Source organism: Stegostoma tigrinum, chromosome 6, assembly GCF_030684315.1.
Source record: "Stegostoma tigrinum isolate sSteTig4 chromosome 6, sSteTig4.hap1, whole genome shotgun sequence".
NCBI classification, from domain to species: domain Eukaryota; kingdom Metazoa; phylum Chordata; class Chondrichthyes; order Orectolobiformes; family Stegostomatidae; genus Stegostoma; species Stegostoma tigrinum.
In genome coordinates this window covers 90,015,883-90,033,929 of record NC_081359.1, presented here as the reverse complement: position 1 = coordinate 90,033,929, position 18,047 = coordinate 90,015,883, and the positions used below count along the sequence as shown (strand labels likewise).

At 39.1% G+C, this 18,047-nt stretch overlaps 1 long non-coding RNA gene across 1 annotated transcript in view; it reads left to right on the top strand.

Annotated features, from left to right (window-relative positions):
- The window catches only part of LOC132209791 (uncharacterized), a 45,410-nt gene extending 30,412 nt beyond the window's left edge, over positions 1 to 14,998 (top strand). Inside the window, exons 2-3 of the long non-coding RNA XR_009445878.1 lie at positions 12,638 to 12,847; positions 14,543 to 14,998. This is a non-coding gene — a long non-coding RNA (uncharacterized LOC132209791). The remainder of the gene's footprint in view (positions 1 to 12,637; positions 12,848 to 14,542) is intronic.
- Positions 14,999 to 18,047: the final 3,049 nt, after the last annotated feature.

Here is an 18,047-nt window from a genome sequence, read left to right as displayed (position 1 = left end):
GACTTGTTGTTTCTTGTCTACTCAGGTCTTAGTGAGGAGGCCCCACTTTCTCCCTTTCACACCATAATTTTGCCTAATTTACATTTCTAATTCTTTTTCACCATAAGTAACAACCTCTTTGTCTTTTACAATGGACCTCCATGCATGGAAGATAGTATAAGGTAGGGGTGGAGGTTAGAAAGACCTTAGGTTTAACGTAAAACTTTGGCACAACATCGTGGGCCGAAGGGCCTGTATTGTGCTGTACTGTTCTATGTTCTATGTTATATACCATTTGTTCTCTTTGTCCTTTCACTGCCTCTGTTCAAAAGTATAAATAAATCCATTTTCCCACTTCTTCCAGTTCTAAAGAAGAGTGATGCTAGATACAAAATGTGAACTCTGTTTTTCTCCAAAGACAGTGCCACACTTGCTGAGTTTCTCCATTACTTTCTGAATTGCTTTCAAAAAAAAAAGCAATTTACTTCATCCTCTACAGATTCTTTTAAAAAGGGTCAGAATCTGGATCCACATCTTCAACAAAAACTAATCAGTTATTCCTTGGACCATAAACTATCAGTGCAGTTTTGTTGAAATCTATCCATTAGTTTTTGAAGCATATGTTTTATGGACAGATGACAAACGATGGACTGGAACTTCCTTTTCTGATGAAGAATCACCAGACTCAAAATTTTAACTCAGTTTCTCTCCCGATAGATGCTGCCAGACCCATTGAACTTCACCAGCAATTTCTGTCGTTGTTCCTCTTTGAGTTGATAGTGTTAGTATTACAGACTAACATGTATATTCCACCAGCACTTCTTTTACTATGAATAGGATTAGTGATAAGATAATGACCAGGTAATTCTTTTTCGGAAGAATGGTCCAGATCTGAAACGTCAGCTTTCCTCCTCCTCTGATGTTGCCTGGTCTGCCATGTTCATTGAGCTCTACATCTTGTTACCTAATTTTTAAAATGCGATTTCCTAATCTCCATCGTAACGGTGAGGCTTTTATTTTTAGAATATAACCTCTAGTTCTAGTCTTTCCCTCACAGGGTAACATTTTCCCAGCATTCACTCCATCAAGTTTCCTCGGAATCTTATGTTTCAATAAGGTCACCTCTCTTTCTTGTAAACATTATTGGGTAAAAGCCCAGTCTGTTCAGTGTTTCATAAGTTAGAATCTTTAGAATGTTAGAATCCCTGTGGAGGGAAACTGGCCATTCAGCCCATCATGTCCACACCAACCCTCCAAAGAACATCCCAGTCAGTCCCAATTTCTACTGTATCAGCCTAACCCCACATTTCCCCATGCCTAATCCACCAAGCTTGCACATCCCTAGAAACTACAGGGTAATTTAGCACGGTTGACCCACCTGACCTGCATATCTTTAGTTCTTTATCCCCAGAATGAGTCCAGTGAACCTTCTCTGAACTGATTCAAGATCAGTTTTTCAAATAACAAGACCAAAGTGTTTACTGTTCTCCAATGTGTTCTCACCTTCTCACCGAGGCCATGTACAGCTTTATTTTCTATCATTTCTGCGATATGGACAGGAGTGTCAGATTATCATTTACTGCCTAACTCTTATTACCCTTTAGAAGGTGGCGGTGGGCTGCCTTCTTAAACATTGCTATCCATGTGCTGTAGTTCAACCTACAATCCTCTTAGGGTAAGATTCCTTTCAGGTTCTGCTTTATAATTTTGCTGCTTGCTGTCCGAGAAAAACTCCTTCCTTAGCCATTCTGATATTTTTGATAACCACCTGTACCACAAATACTGGATCTACCCCTCCTATTGCATGTTCCTTTCCAGCCCAGAGCAATGTCCTGAAATCTGGAATCAGGCAGGCAACACAGCCTTCCGGACTTTCAGTCTCAGCTGCAGAGAACTGTATCTATTCATCCAGCTACATTATTCCCTATTAGCACAAGATTCGTATTTGCTCATGCCACTTGAATGCCTTCCTATATCACAAAGCCATGATCAATTCCCTTATTCACATTGCATTCCCTGTTCTCATTCACAGTAGCTGTAAAAACTTCAATCCTGTTGGAACAATTGCAATGACAGGGCGGCACGGTGGCTCAGTGGTTAGTTCTGCTGTCTCACAGCACCAGGGGCCTGGGTTCAATTCCATGCTCAGGTGGCTGTCTGTGTGGAGTTTGCACATCTCTCTGTGTCTGTGTGGGTTACATCTGGGTGCTCTGGTTTCCTCCCACAGTCCAAAGATGTGCAGGCTAGGTGGATTGGCCATGCTAAATTGCCCATAGTGCCAGATTAGGGGGATGGGTCTGGGTGGGATGCTCTGAGGTCTGGTATGGATCTGTTGGGCTGAAGGGCCTGTATTCACACTGTAGGTATCCATGACTATGGCTCTTCCTCCTCTACCTTCTGGATTCCCTTCCTGTCTCACTCACAGTCACACATTTTCCTGCCTCTGATTTCTGACAAAATCTGAAGAGAAACATCCTCCTCCCTAATGTAATGCCTCTGGCTCAGCCTCTACCTCATGAACTCTAAGCTGAAATCCTAAAGCAACCAATGTTGACTGTAGTTGTGTTTGTCATGGATCACGTTGGCAGCCATCATCCTCACTCACAGAAGGCACAACATATCAGCTATTTTACAATCCGCATCATGAGTCGATGAATTTATTCTTCTTAGTTAGTGCATAATTAATAATCCGCATGGCTACTGAGAAAATTTACACCTGCTAATAAACATTACTATTACCATTAAACTTTATGATTAAATTATCCAATTTGCAAAAGATTCACATTATTTCAAATCAATTTATACTCACCTTGATTCAAATTTCCTGGCTTAGAAAATGTTCAGCAACACCCATCACTAATCTTTTGGGATGTGAGATTACAAATCAATTTACTAGGGAATGGTCTGAAATCACAGATACATTCCCTGCCTGTTCACACTCTCAATCACATCTGAGGCTACCCTCAATCTCTGGGGAGCAACTTTCATCTGCTACAACTACTGGAGGCAGCAAGCAGGTAGAAATAGGAATGTCAGTTCCCCCTTAGTGCTGCAGTCCCACCAAGTTCACAATTACACACCCTGTCTGTGCACTCTGGCATGGTTTTTTACTCTACTCAGTCTTCATTTCTTGTGCTTTGTAAAACATATCGATTTGATTACAGAATAGAATCCCTACAGAGTGGAAACAGGCCTTTTGGCACATCTAGTCCGCACGAACCCTCCAAAGAACATTCCACCCAGACCCAACTGTAACGTGCAATTCCCATGGCTATTCCACCTAGCCTGAATTTCCTTGGGCAATCTACCATGGCCAGTCCACCAAACCTGCACATTTATGGAGACAAACTGCAAACTCCAAGACGGGGATTGAACCCGGGTCCCAGCCACCATGCGGCAGCAGTGCTAAACACTGAGCCACCATACACGCACTTTAAATATAACATCTGGTGAGTCATGAGCTATCTCAGCTTCCTATTGCAGTAGTTAATGCTTATGAACCAACTATTTTCAGCTGATTGACAGATGACCACCACTGTCAGAATCTCCATTATTAACAAGACTATTTAACTGCTTTGAATTTAGAAGTTCTCTGACAGAATCTAACTCTTAACCGAAATTGAAATTTGGGAAAAACTCTCCAAAGCTTAATAACTTGAAGCAAATTCTCAAAAACACAACTTTTCATTGTCTCACCCTTTATAGGCACCTACTCCATTTGAACATCCTTAAGATATCCCAAAGCTCTACATGACTTAATCAAGGAAGTAGTCGCCTCCTTATTAAAATAAATGTGGTACCAAATTCTACACAGTGAAATCCCACACACAGCAAATAAAGTTGATTTAGGTCTTCTAATTGAATACCTCCTTATGTGAGTCAGTGTGATATTTTCTTTAATAATACTCTTTGATGATTTAAAGCAGAATTGTTAATTTCACGCCGTGTCAAAGGAGACAACAAATTGTACAAGAGTGATTTGGCTGGAGGTCTAAAACCCAGTAAATTATCTCAAATGGCTCTATGAAAAACTAAAAAAAATGTAAACTGAATCTCGGTTGGCTGAAAATCCAAAATCTCAGAGAGGATTTAATCTGAAAAGGTCATTAGAGATATTAAAGTGCTTTGACCAGGAATTTAAAATCCTACGAGTTCATCCATGCACATAATTTCTTTCGAGTATTTTCCAGGTCACATCTGTGCATCTAAAAGCACAGTTGCTTTTAATACATGGACTTTTGCTCATCAGTCATGTAGAAAGTAACAGTTTCTGAAAGCACAAGGCCTTCCTGCAACCTTCCTCCATCTGTTTTATAGCAAAATCAGGTTAATTACTTAAGGAGCTATAACAAGTAAAACAAGTAGATGACAGCAATACGAGTTCCATCAGAGAATAAATTTTTTTCCTTAAACATGTTGCTATTTCTTTTTAAGGGTTGGTTTTTAAACCATTAATTTTGTTATAACAGAATGATAAATGATACAATTTAATTTTGATCATGAGGCTTTAGACTAGAAACACCAGGGAGGTAGCATAGAAATGATTTACCAAGATGATAGCACATAGTAACAAGAAGGAATTTAAGACCTGAGTGATCAAGGATAGTTAGAGTTTTCCACACAGGGAAAGTCCAATAAACAAGTGGGACAGGAAGATTATAATCTTCTCTGATCAACGGATCATGCTGGTATATGAAGATGGTAGAATGAAGGCACCTTGTGGAACATAACCACTGCTGTGAATCTGTTTGGCCGAATGGTCTGTTCCACAATGCAAACGCTACGTCAAGATATGGAATGGTCTGCCACCTTCATATAAGAACTTATTTTGAAGACAACAGTTGATCTTTCCTAGGGACAGGGAGTGAAACATTCTCATTTGTTCCAATGTACAGAATGCCAATGACAAATAAAATAATTGCTTTTGCAAGTAAGCAGGTATAGTAGAATTCAAATATGTGATTATCCATCCTAGATGATCTGTACTTTAGATTGTACACATGTGGTAAATGTAGAAAGATAGAAAACAAGAATAGGAGTAGCCCATTCAGCCCATGAAGACTGCAATTGTGATCATGGCTTATCTTCTACCTTAATATTATACTCCTGCTCTGTCATGGTTCCCTGATAGCTTTAGTGCCTAAGTATCTATTATTTTCCTAAATCTATTCAGTAACCTGGCCTACGCATGGCCTAATATAACAGAGAATTCCGTAGCTTTTCTCTGATCTGAGTGAAGAAATTTCTTCCATTTCAGTCCTAAATGCCTACCATTTATTCTAGCACTTTGACCCCTTATTGTAGACTTCTGCAAAACAAGATCCCTGTATCCAGTCAGTCCAGCCATCCAATTGTCCAGAAGCTATTAGAAAGTTTTCAAAGATGAATGTTGTATGTTTCCTTTTAGTTTCAGAGCCAGAAAAGCTTTTCATAAGTAATTTTGACCAATTCCCAACAGTAGGTTCTTCTGAAACATCCTTCACAACCGCACTAACTGAGCGTTCCACTCCCAGAATGTAAACAAGCGATGACTTAGCACCGTCTGATTTGCCGACTTCAACTAAATACCCTATCCATGTCTCTCATAATTTTATATATTTCTATCAGGTCATTCCTCAGCCTCTGATGCTCCAGCAGAAACAAATCCAAATGTATCCAACTCTCATTATATCCAATACATTCTAAACCAGTAAACATCCTAGTAAGCGTTTTGCACCCTCTCTAAAACCTTCACATCCTTCATACTGTGTGGAAGCCAGATCTACATGCAGTTCTCCAAATGTGGTGTCACTAAAGTTTCATACAGCTGCAACGTGAATTTCCAACTTTTATATTCAATGCCCAACTAATGAAGGTAAGCACGCTATATGCCTTCTTTACCACCTTATCCATTTGTGTTGCCACTTTCAGGGAGCTGTGGGCTTGCACAGCCACATCTCTCTACTTATCAATGTTCCTAAGTGTCCTGCTATTTACTGTAAACTTTCCTCTTGCATTTGACTTCCTAAAATGCATCACCTCACATTTGACCAGATTAAACTCCATCTGCCATTTTTCCACCCAACTTTCCAACTGATCTCTATGCCACTGTGTCCTTTGCCAACGTTCCCTACTGTCCACTCATTTTTGTGCCATCTGCAAACTTCCTAATCAGACCATCTATGTTCTCCTCCAAATCATTTATATACTGCAAACAACAAATGTCCCAGCACTGATCCTTGCTGAATGTCACTGATCACTGAACTCCAGACAGACAAACAAACCTCTAAAACCACCGTCTGTCTTTTATGACCAAGCCAATTTTGTATCCAACTTACCAACTCATTGAGGAATCAGTGTGTCTTAATCTTCCAGGCCAACCTACCATGAATGACCTTGTCAAATGATTAAAAACCAGACTCTTCACAGGTAGATAGATGAAGGACTGACTAAAAATATTAATTCTTTTATGATGAACCTATTTTTATCTGTATCAATTTAACACATGTAAATATATAAGGAAATATTTTTAAAGCTTAAGTTTTGTGAGCAAAATAATGTTCAAGAAAACTTCATTTAACTGATTCTCGGTAGATTTTAAATTGATGATATGCAAATACTTTATCAGAAGCTCAAAGGTAAAGCAAATTCATAGCTTGAGCAACTTTGGGCACAATTTGTACCTGGATCAGATCCTACCCAAAGTGAAAATGCTATCATTGAGTGAACTGCATTCTATGAACTCCTATTAAAATTTAATTGAAAGGATATTCTACTAATTTGTTTTGTTACCTCAAATTCACTTAAAGAATATTTGATTCTAAACAGGGTTCTTGGATGAGAGATGCATTGTTACTCATTTCTTTCTTGAAAAGTATGTTAAAAACGTATCTGCAAATGTTTAATTTGATTTGATTTGATTTGATTTATTATTGTCACATACTGAGATAGAGTGAAAAGTATTGTTTTGTGCGCTATCCAAGCAAATCATACGTTCCATGAGCATATCATATAATAGAACAGAATCCACAATATAGTGTTACAGCTCCAGAGAAGATGCAAAAGTGTGAAAAGAACAGGGAGGAAGGTTACCTCGTATATGTTGGTATTTGTTTTCAAACTTTTGTATCTTCCACCCAGTAGGAGAGGGTGGAAAAGAGGTATTTTGCTAAAGCAGCTCTGTGACTTGTGTCAAATGCGGAGAACACTAATGAAACTTGATAGTTTTGTCCATATCTGTGGAGATAGAAACCGAATGAATGCTCCAACTGGCACAATTCTTCTTCTGAATTGGAGAACTGGGTCATACCTGACTCAAAATGTTAACTTCAGTTCTATCTCCACATGATCTTGCCAGACCTGTTGAGTGTCTCTGGCATCATCTATCTTTATTCCAGATTTTCAGCATCCACACTATTTTGCTTTTATTCTGTGAGCTGTATTTTTTCTTCAGTGGAATTTATTGTTATTCTACTGAATAAGTGAAAGTCTTTTGACATAAATGTAATCTCTGAACTTTAATATAGTACTTCACTTGGGAATTGTAACATGAATATGCCAGTGGTGTCAAATTCGTTTGGAATTGGACTGAGATTTTATTGTCGCATATGCTCAAATAGAAGAATGCATGAATACAGTGAGAAGCGTATGAAGCGGCCATTTTCTGATGCTATCTTGGTTACAAACCCAGAATTTTATATTAAATGACAGCAAAAAATTTTTTAAAAAATCCAAAGCCAGAGCTCAAAGTCTGTCTCTATGAAGGTTTTTGGAACTACTGATGCAGGCACTCGTGCCTAGCTACGGCTCATGGCCTGCAGTCTTGGTCAACCTGAGAGTCTTGCATTGCTCACCAGGAGGAGCTGTGTTCTTGCTACCACTGACACTGCCACCAGCCCTGAATGCCAGGAGGGTGTTCTTGCTGCCACCTCCAATTGCCAGGAAGACCTGCATCCAGTGCCACCTTGGGCAATGGGTGGCTGCTGCTACTCCATGCACAGCCCACTCTTGCCGCTGTACCAATGTTGCTGATTAACCCGCCGCAAGAGGCTTTTAAGAAAATAAAAATGAGAAAAGAGAAATGAAAGCAAAAGAGCAGGACTTAAAAGGACAAAAAGAAAGCAGGTGGGAGCAAACAAGCCAGCACACAGACCTACTAACCCACTGCCATTTTGTTCAAAAGCTGCTGAATTGTCAGAGGAATTTCTGCCAGAGGAATAGAAATGAGACAATGCCACAAGGAATTCCACAATTTTGCAGAGTTTCCATTTTGAAAAAGGCTGGGAAAAGTCCCATTGAAATATCTATTTGAGTTTTTTTGTATCCTTTTGCTGAAGTTTCAGCCACTTATTGGTAGGTCATTGCCAATGTATCTGTTCACTTTTGACTTTGGGATGTAATGAAGGGCATCAATTAAAAACAGTCTATAGACTTTAGCTGAAATATCAAACTCTTTGTGAAGGAATGTCAAGGATGACAAAACCTATTTTTAGGACACTCTCCACATCAGTCCTACTTTGATGATACACATGTCATTCTTTGCTACATATGTTTAAATCGGTACATGATTTGGAAAAGGTTATAGTTGAAATCGTCTGTTGGCAGATTCCACATTAATTCAATGATTTAATGAAAACAAAAGCAACAAGGAAGACTTAATAAAAACCTATTATTTTATAACAGGATTAAAATCTTGAAGAAATGTGCTATTTTCTCTGGGAAAAATGGCTTGGAAATTGGCTAGGTTTAATGTTTTAAGTATGAAAGTTGAAATTCAGGTGCTCTATATGAGTTGAGCGCAGAAAATACAGGAAATGCTCAACAAGGTAGAAGAGCATCTCTGCAGGCATTACAGTTTCTATTTTGACCTCCACTACTATAATTGCAGTTTTTTGCTCTAAGACCTTTTCTTTCAATCTTTTGGTGATGATCCTGCTGTGGTAACACTGCTGTGATGCTTAAATCTAAACTTTCATTAATCGAGTTATTCCAAAGTCACATGGTCCATCTATGATTCTTCTGTCCCCTTTCTTGGTCGGCCTGTCTCCATTTCTAGTGATAGACCATCATTTTGAGCCCATTGATTCCCACAGCCTGACTCCCAAAGCTTGTTCAACATCAAACAGGCATAAGCCAGGAGTGTGACGGAATACTCTCCACTCACTTGGACAAATGCAGCTCCAACAGCTCCCAAAGAGCTTAACACCATCCAGGACAAAACAGACCACTTGATTGGAACCCTATCTGCAACCTTAAAATGTACTCCCTTCACCTCCAATGCATATTGTAGAAGTGTATGTCATAAACAGATGCACTGCAACAGCTTACTAAGGCTCTTTGCCAGTACTTTCCAAACCCATTACCTCTGCCATCTGGAAGTATAAGGATATGAGATATATGGCAATGCTATCACAAGCAAGTTCCTCTCCAAACCATGCATCACCCTGACTTGGAACTGTATTACTGTCCGTTCATTGCTACTGGGTCAAAATTCTGGAGCTCCCTTCCTAAAAACACTGTGGGTGTCCCTACTCTACAAGGACTGCAGTAGTTTAAGAAGATGGCTCACCACCACGTTCTCAATGGCAATTAGGCACAGACCATTAATGCTGCGCAAACCAGCATCACCCACATACAATTATAGAATTTTTAAAAGGCTACCTTCAATACCTATCTTCATGCCCTAAATTTAACACTGACTCCATTCCATTCCTGCAACATTTTTTTCTGTTGATTCAACTTTCCATATCAACATCTCTGAAATACCTTCTTTCTTTCCTCAACTAATAATCAGGACTTTTGCCATCATGACTTGACAGTGTCTACCAAATATCCCACAATCTGATCTCACCCATTGCCTCACCACTTTCCAGTCTAGTAGCGTCCATACTCAAAATGATGAGTTGTAACATTTCTGTCACATCCAGCATGATGACACACCAAACACATCTTACCCTCCTATTTTAGCATTCTGTAGAAACATTCCCTCCATGATATCCTAGTCCACTGCTCAGTCACACCCACCACCTCATCCTCTTACCACAGCATCTTTCCAGGAAATGTAGCACCTGTCATTTTACCTTCTCACACCTCACCTTCCAAGGCCCTAAGCATTCCTCACAGGTCTAGTGGTGATTTACTCGTATCTCTTTCAATCCACTCTAATGTACGCATAGTTCACAATGTGATCTCCTCTACATCAGGTAGACCAAATGAAGCTCAGGTAGTCACTTGAAAATGTGCTTACATGAGAATAGAGAAACATTGGAATGAGGAGTAGGAGTAGACAATGCAGCCCTTCGAGTCCACTCAGCCATTTAATATGATCATAGCTGATCTCATCCTGGTCTCAGTTCTACTCTCCAGCCCGCTCTCCATTGCCTTCTAACCTGCTTTTGGTCAGAAACATACCTATTTCTTTCTTGAATCTGTGGATCAGCTCTGCCTCCACTGCACTTTGGGGAAGTTGCATTCACTCTGCAAGCTTGATGCTGAACGTCTAGTGGTCTGCCATTCAAATTCTTCATCTTGTTCTCAAACTGACATCTCTGTCCTTGACTTGCTACGGTATTCCAGTGAAACTCAATGTACACTTGAAGAAAAGTACCTCATTTTTTTAAGTTGGCATAATACAATGTTCTGGGCTCAACAGCGTGTTCAAGAATTTTAGATTGTAAACTGTCTACCAATTTTGTTCCTTTTTGTTTTGCATATTTCAGCTTTTCTCATATCTTTTTTCACTCACTAGCAAACCTACTCTACGCGTATCATTGTCCTTTTTTACCTTCTCTTATTACCGTTTCCTTTGGCCCTGGAAGACTAACTCTTCTGACATCTAATTTGTCCTCTGTTGCCCCCATTTCACAGATCATTTTTCTTTGCCTTCATCCCACCACAACTGTTCAAAATCTGTTTTATTTATTTCAATTAGGATATTTCTTTTCTTTTAAAGCAAATATATGTTATATCATAAAGTACAATCATGTATAATTTTTATGCAACCAAGTGACCCGAATTTTGATCATTCTGTTGGAACATAAGAGTGAAAAGGACATCAGCTATGCTGCTTCCTCGTTATATTTATTTATATTTACATTACATTTATTACAACAACTGCTGGACTCTCAGTCAAATTTGTGTCTGACCCTCAATGACCCTTGTTAAACTATATATCAATTGCCTGAACTTAATTGTCCACATCCAAATGTGTCTAGATGATTTTCACAAATAACATGCTCATTGAATGGATAGCAAAGAGATCATCACAATTTAGAGAATATTTGCTGTCACAATCATTTCATGGAATCTTCAGTCCAGTATTTAAAACATTCAGGCAGAAGCATGCATTGATTAAAAAGTAGAATAAGCTAGAATAAACATTCTACTGATATTGTAGTTACATTTTTGAATAGGCACCACATAAGTGAAACAACTGAAGCAGGTAAGCTAACTGTTCTTAAAGATAGCAACTGCCCTAACAAAAATAAAACATTTTAAGGTTTTCTAGACAAGAACATAGAACAGTACAACAGAGGAATTGGCCCTTCGGCCATTATGTCGTGCCAAACATGATGTCAAACTAAACTAATCCCTTCTGTTTGCCCTTGATCCATATCCCTCCATTCCTTGCATATTCATGTACTTATCTATAAGTCCCGTAAATGGACCTATTGTATCAGCCTCTATCACCACCCCGGGAGTGCGTTCCAGACTCCTACCACGCTCTGTGTAAAAGCTTTGCCCCTCACATCCCCTTTGAACGTTCCCCCTCTCACCTTAAATGTAAGTCCCTTAGTATTTGACATTTAACTCTGGGAAAAAGATTCAAACATCAACCCGAGATAACAAAGTGTGGAGTTGGATGAACACAGCAGGCCAAGCAGCATCTTAGGAGAACAAAAGCTGACGTTTCGGGCCTAGACCCTTCATCAGATGAAGGGTCTAGGCCCGAAACACCAGCTTTTGTGCTCCTAAGATGCTGCTTGGCCTGCTGTGTTCATCCAACTCCACACTTTGTTATCTCGGATTCTCCAGCATCTGCAGTTCCCATTACCTCTCAACCATCAACCCTATCATTTCATCTTATAACTTTATAGATTTCTATCAAGTCTCCCCTCAGCACCCACCGCTCCAGAGAAAACAACCTAAGTTTTTCTAGGATCTCCTGATAGCTCATACCATCTAATCCAGGCAGCATCCTGGTAAACCGCTGCATCCTCTCCAAAGCCTCCACACCGTTCCTGGGATGTGGTGAACAGAACTGAATGCAATACTCTAAGTGTTTCCTAATCAAAGTCTTATAAAGCTGAAACATGACATCCTAACTTTTGTACTCAATTCCCTGACGAGTAAAGTAAACATGCCAAATGCCTTCTTTGCTATCTGTTAACTTGTGTGGCCTCCATCAGGGATCTATGGACTTGAGCCCCAAGATTCCCCTGTACATCAGTGCCATTCAGGGTTCTGCAATTAACTGTATACTTTTCCTTAATATTAGACCTCCCAAGTGTGCAGCACCTCAAACTTACCCGGATTAAATCCATCTGCCATTTCTCAGCTCAAATCTGCAAGTGATCTATATCTCACTATGTCCTTTGATGACCTTCTACATGATCCACAATTCTGCTGATATTCGTACCATCTGAACTTACTAACTCATCCATTTACATTTTCATCCAAGTTATTTAGACACATCACAAACAGCAATGTTGCAGTGCAGATCCCTGTGAAACACCACCAGCCATGGATCTCCAGCTAGAAAAACACCCTTCTACGACTATCCTCTGTCTTCTATGGAGAAGCCAGTTCTGAATCCAAGTGACCAAATTACCACAGATCCCATGCTTCTGGATAGTGAAGGAAATAGTGAAAAATGGACCTAGAAATCCAGGTAACTATAGGCCCACTATACTGTCAAAACTACTAAGGTAGAAATTCTGGAATCCATTCAGAGGCAAAGGTTGCAGAGTCCTTACAGACATAAGGAGCAGAATTTAACAGTGTATGGGATTATCCAGAAGGTCATGGGCGAGTGCATCCCTTTAGAAGTTAGATTCCTCATAATTATGCCATGCTCTGGGTACAATAATTAGCTAAGTGTTGAGGTTTACAGCACATCAAAAGGTTGATTTACACATAGCAGACTTGCACAAAAAACCAAGGTGATGATGAAATGATAATTATGTTTTTGTGATGATAATTGAGTGATAAATCTCGACCGGGAAAGAACTCTCCAACTTCTCTTTTCATTTAGTGTCAAAAGTCATATAACACCAGGTTATAGTTGCAGAGATTGTAGGAACTGCCGATGCTGGAGAATCTGAGACAACAAGCTGCAGAACTGGATGAACACGGCAGGCCAAGCAGCATCAGAGGAGCAGGAAGGCTGATGTTTCGGACCTTGATCCTTCTTCAGGTCTAGGCCCGAAATGTTTGTTTTCTTGCTCCTCTGATGCTACTCGGCCTGCTGTGTTCATCCAGCTCTACACCTTGTTGTCCCAGGTTATAGTTCAGCAGGTTTATTTGAAATCACAAGCTTCCGGAGCATTGCTCATTTGTCAGGTGATGCTCTGAAAGCTTGTGCTTTCAAATAAACCTGTTGGACTATAACCTGGTGTCATGTGATTTCTGACTTTGTCCAACCCAGTCCAACACCAGCACCTCCACATCAAGACCCTCAAATAATGTAATGAATTGCTTTATTCTAAAAGCAGAGAGTGCCTTGGTTTAATATCTCATCAAATGAATGGCAGTCTAGTGTATTTGCATTCATTGGCACCCAGGATAAGAACATGAACTTAATTTGCCATAATTTGCTATAATATGTTCTTTTGTGTGTGCTTGGGTTTTTACTTGCGCCACTTGTCAACGTAGGGTGCACTTAGTTTTTTCTAACTCTCCTCAAAGAAAGGAGATTTTTTGCAATGTCACTCACCAGACACCGTAAGGACTGCACTGCAATGTTACAGAAGAGCTGGAAGATATTGGTCACAACATAATGCTAAGTCTGTTCCACCTACATTTGTGAAAAAACACTTTTCTGATATCACTACCTACAAACACATTACAGTTGGAACAAAGCCAACAGTCCCCTAGCCTATACTGTCATTCTGTTAGAACACAGCCGACCTTTCACTGAAACCTAATGATCGCCTTTGTTCTATAACCTTTGCTACACTTGCCTAACACAATTTTTATCAATCTCAGTTTTATTTTTCTGTTTTCCATTGGCCTAGTCTTTTTGAAAGGCTGCTCCTGATTTCTGCCTCCTTTTCTTTCCAGGATATTCCAATTAATATATTTATATTATTTTGTGATGAGAAAGTCTTCAGGATAATCCTGAACATTTGAAGACATAATGAAATTCCCCTCAGTTATTCTGGTTGTGTAATATGAGCCATATGGTTAAACGTTTTTGTTTGAAAAGATAAGAGACTATTGTTGTTGGGAATTGAACAATTTACCTTAATTCCTGCTGTCAAAGTGAATGGCACTCTTAAGGTGGAAAGAATATGGATCCGAGTCTATGCTTTATAAAAAAGGCAATTTCTATTGGATCTAAACAGCCTTTATATTTCCTATATAGATAACCCAATGTGGAACTGGAGGAACTCAGCAGGCCAGGCAGCATCAGAGGAGCAGGAAAGCTGACGTTTCAGATCGGCGCCTTTCTTCAGACACAAACTTTATATTTTCTATACTGTCTACCTTCTTTGAATGTTTTTACCTGAATACCCACTAGCTTTACATGTACCCTACAAATCAATATCTAATAATGTCAAAATCTGAGTAACGTCAGCCTGCAAACTCATATCCTGCAGAAAGTTAGTATAAGCCTACAGAGGCTAAATTTACTTTCTGATAGCTACTAGAAGCATTGTTTCCGGTGTTTTGAATTGGCTTTATCTCTGGATCCACAATTGGGTGGTGAGTACTTAAAGCTCTGCGACCTACATAGTACCATGATAGTGATGAGTAAAGTTTTCAAATTCTTTTAATCCATGTTCTTTGGTCTGTTTCCTTTGCCACTTCCACTTCTTTAAAGTAAAGGATAATGAAGAATAAATCATTGCATTCAAATAGTTTACTTATTCAACTAATTAAGATGTCCTTCTCAAAAATGATTGTTTTAAAGGTTTTAATAAACAACATTATGTGACTATTGTGGCAAACTGTCATTTGGCAGAGAATTAGTGAATTGTGAATGCTGGAAAGTTGGATTAATCGCCTTCACATGAAAAAAAAGTATCTCTCACAAGTTGAAAGATAGTGTTCTGCTCCTTTGCTGCAGGACTCCAAAGTATTCCTTTGCTAATTTAAACTTGGAAGCCAGGGACATCAAGAAAGCATGGCATCTAACAGAGCGATTGCATGCTGCTAATTCTGAAACATTCTGTACTGTGGAAAGAAAAATAGTATCTGATAAAGTAATGAAATCTCAGAGAGGAAGTCTAAAAGACTAAAAAGATTACTTCAAGATTTCTAATTTAACACTGTAAGTACAATCACTGCAGCCTGTGACTTATTAGCATCAAGAAACTATCTGCAGACAGGTGTTCAGGATAAGGCAGCAACTTTGATTCAAATAGCTGAGAGAATAAGAATTGTAGTTAATTAGAGCAGTCATTTGGATGTCAGGAACAAAGCAATTTTGGCAAAAATGTGGTATTGCTTAATAACTAAATAAGCAGCTGGCAGTAAATCACAGGAAATATAATCCTCTTTTAGCTCATGCATATAAAATTGCTACAGCTTATAGCGCTTCTGATTTTCATTTTAATCTGTGAACTATTTACAAATCTTCTACAAGTCATACTTTTAGAGAATCAGTAACGTTACAGGAACTTCCATCATTAACATCACTTTCAACATCAGCAAACCAGCCTTTCTTGGCAGTTTGGCTTGGTTGCCGCAAACTTACTGTGAGTTACAGAAAATTGAAAATAAAATCAGACCCAAACCATTAAAGTCAGGACCAAAACCAACAATCCAATGATGCAAGTGAAAGCTTAGCTGTGCCTTTTTTTTTAATATTTGAGTTCTAATTGTAGCGAGATGAAAAATGCCACTGTTTCCAGTAATTGAAACCCAAAGCCACTTTATCTAATTGAAGGGACGCTGTGCCCAAATCTTTTGAATCTGGTGGTTATGTCCTTATGTACCATCACTGGTGCAACTCTGACCATTGTCATCACACCACAGAAAGCATTCCTGAAGATAATTTCAGCATAGAACCATTAAACCAATCTTGAATGAATTTAGATTCAAATGAGGTCTTTTTCCATCTGTGCTCATTATGTTTAAGCATTTTTTCTCAAACCTTTGAATCTATCTGCAAAATCAATTGTACTACATCAGTACAGTCAACAATTGATCAATGAATATGTGAATCAAATTCTAAACACAAATTTGGAGGATGGTGTTCATTAATTTATAGAAGCTAGTGACTTTCCAACTTTGTCTAATCTTGAAAACAAAATATCAGCTTGCAAATGACATCATATTGTTTGATTAAGGTCAGCTTATTTATGTGATTCATAGTTTTTCAAGATGGTTATCCTGCATTTCTGATCCTTCAGTTACTTACTTTCCATCTTGATTATTCTGTTATTATTCAAAATTTCTGACTTTGTGTATGTTTATTGTCGAGCTGTAATCCTTCAGCTTTCAATTCATTGGGTCTCATCTTCAGTAAGTTTATCCTTTATCTCGAATTATCAGCATTTTAGTTAATTGGACTAGATTTTCATATTTTCCAGAATCACTACTGTGGGGTGAGAGGCCATTCGGCACATCAAGTCAGTACCCTTAGTAGCTATATTCTGCAGGTTTGCAATGGTGTTCTCCAGTGGTCAGGCCAGGAGCCCATGCTTTTCTTGCTAGAAATAAATAATCTCAATCTTGGCATGTGGAGGACAATTTCAAAGTTTGTAGGTGACACAAAGTCTGAAGGAATTGTAAACTGTAAGGATAATGTAGAACTTCAAAAAGACCTGGCCACATTGGTGGTGTGGGTAGAAAAGTGGGAGGTGAAGTTCAAAGCAGCAAAATGTCATGTAGTGCACTTTGATTCAAAGAACATGGAGGGACAGTTTAAATAAAGAATACTATTCTAAAAGATTCTAAAAGGGAGATCTAGCTGCAATTCACTAAAGTAAACACAAAGAAAGCTGTTAGTAAGAGAACTGTGAAGTAAACAGTATCTTTTCTTCATCCTCTCTGATGAAGGGTCTAGGCCCGAAACGTCAGCTTTTGTGCTCCTGAGGCTCTCTGATGAAGGGTCTAGGCCCGAAACGTCAGCTTTTGTGCTCCTGAGATGCTGCTTGGCCTGCTGTGTTCATCCAGCCTCACATTTTATTATCTTGGAATCTCCAGCATCTGCAGTTCCCATTATCTCTTTTCTTCATAGATAGGGGCATAATGTACAAGGAAGTTATGTGGTCTTTTATAAGACACAACTTAGTGAAATAACTCCACAGAGGCTGGTATCCTGTCACCTAGTCATCACTTATTTATACATGGAGAGTCCTTGACACTGATTCAGTTTCTTCAGAGCCAGCTTTCAGATGAACAGAACCTCTGACATGTCTGTTTGTGTCTGTCAAACAGAGCTCCTGATTGGACCACATTAACAGCCCCAATCAGGGAAGACATATTTCATGAGGTCCACCTGGCTGGCTTCATTATAGACACTACAGTTAGACCTCAGTGGGATGATTGTGTAGAGCTCTGGGCACCACAATAAAGGGAGAATGTGAACAAGTTGGTGACATTTATGAGAATGGCTTCAGGAATGGATCACTTCAATTATGAGTTAAATTGGAGAAACTGTGACTACTTTCCTTGCAGCAGAGAAGGCTGGTGGAAGTTTTCAAATCATGACAGGGTATGGATTGAGCAGAAAGGAGGAATCTGTTGCCACTCATAAATGAATCAAGAACAAGATGGCACAGTTTTAAAGTGTTTTGCAAAAGAAGCAAATGTGAGATGAGAAGAATCTTTTTCGCATGGTGAATAGATAGGCAGTGGATCTGCATGGAAGTGGCAAGGCATTCAAAAGGATATTGGGCAATTCTTTAAACAGGAACAAC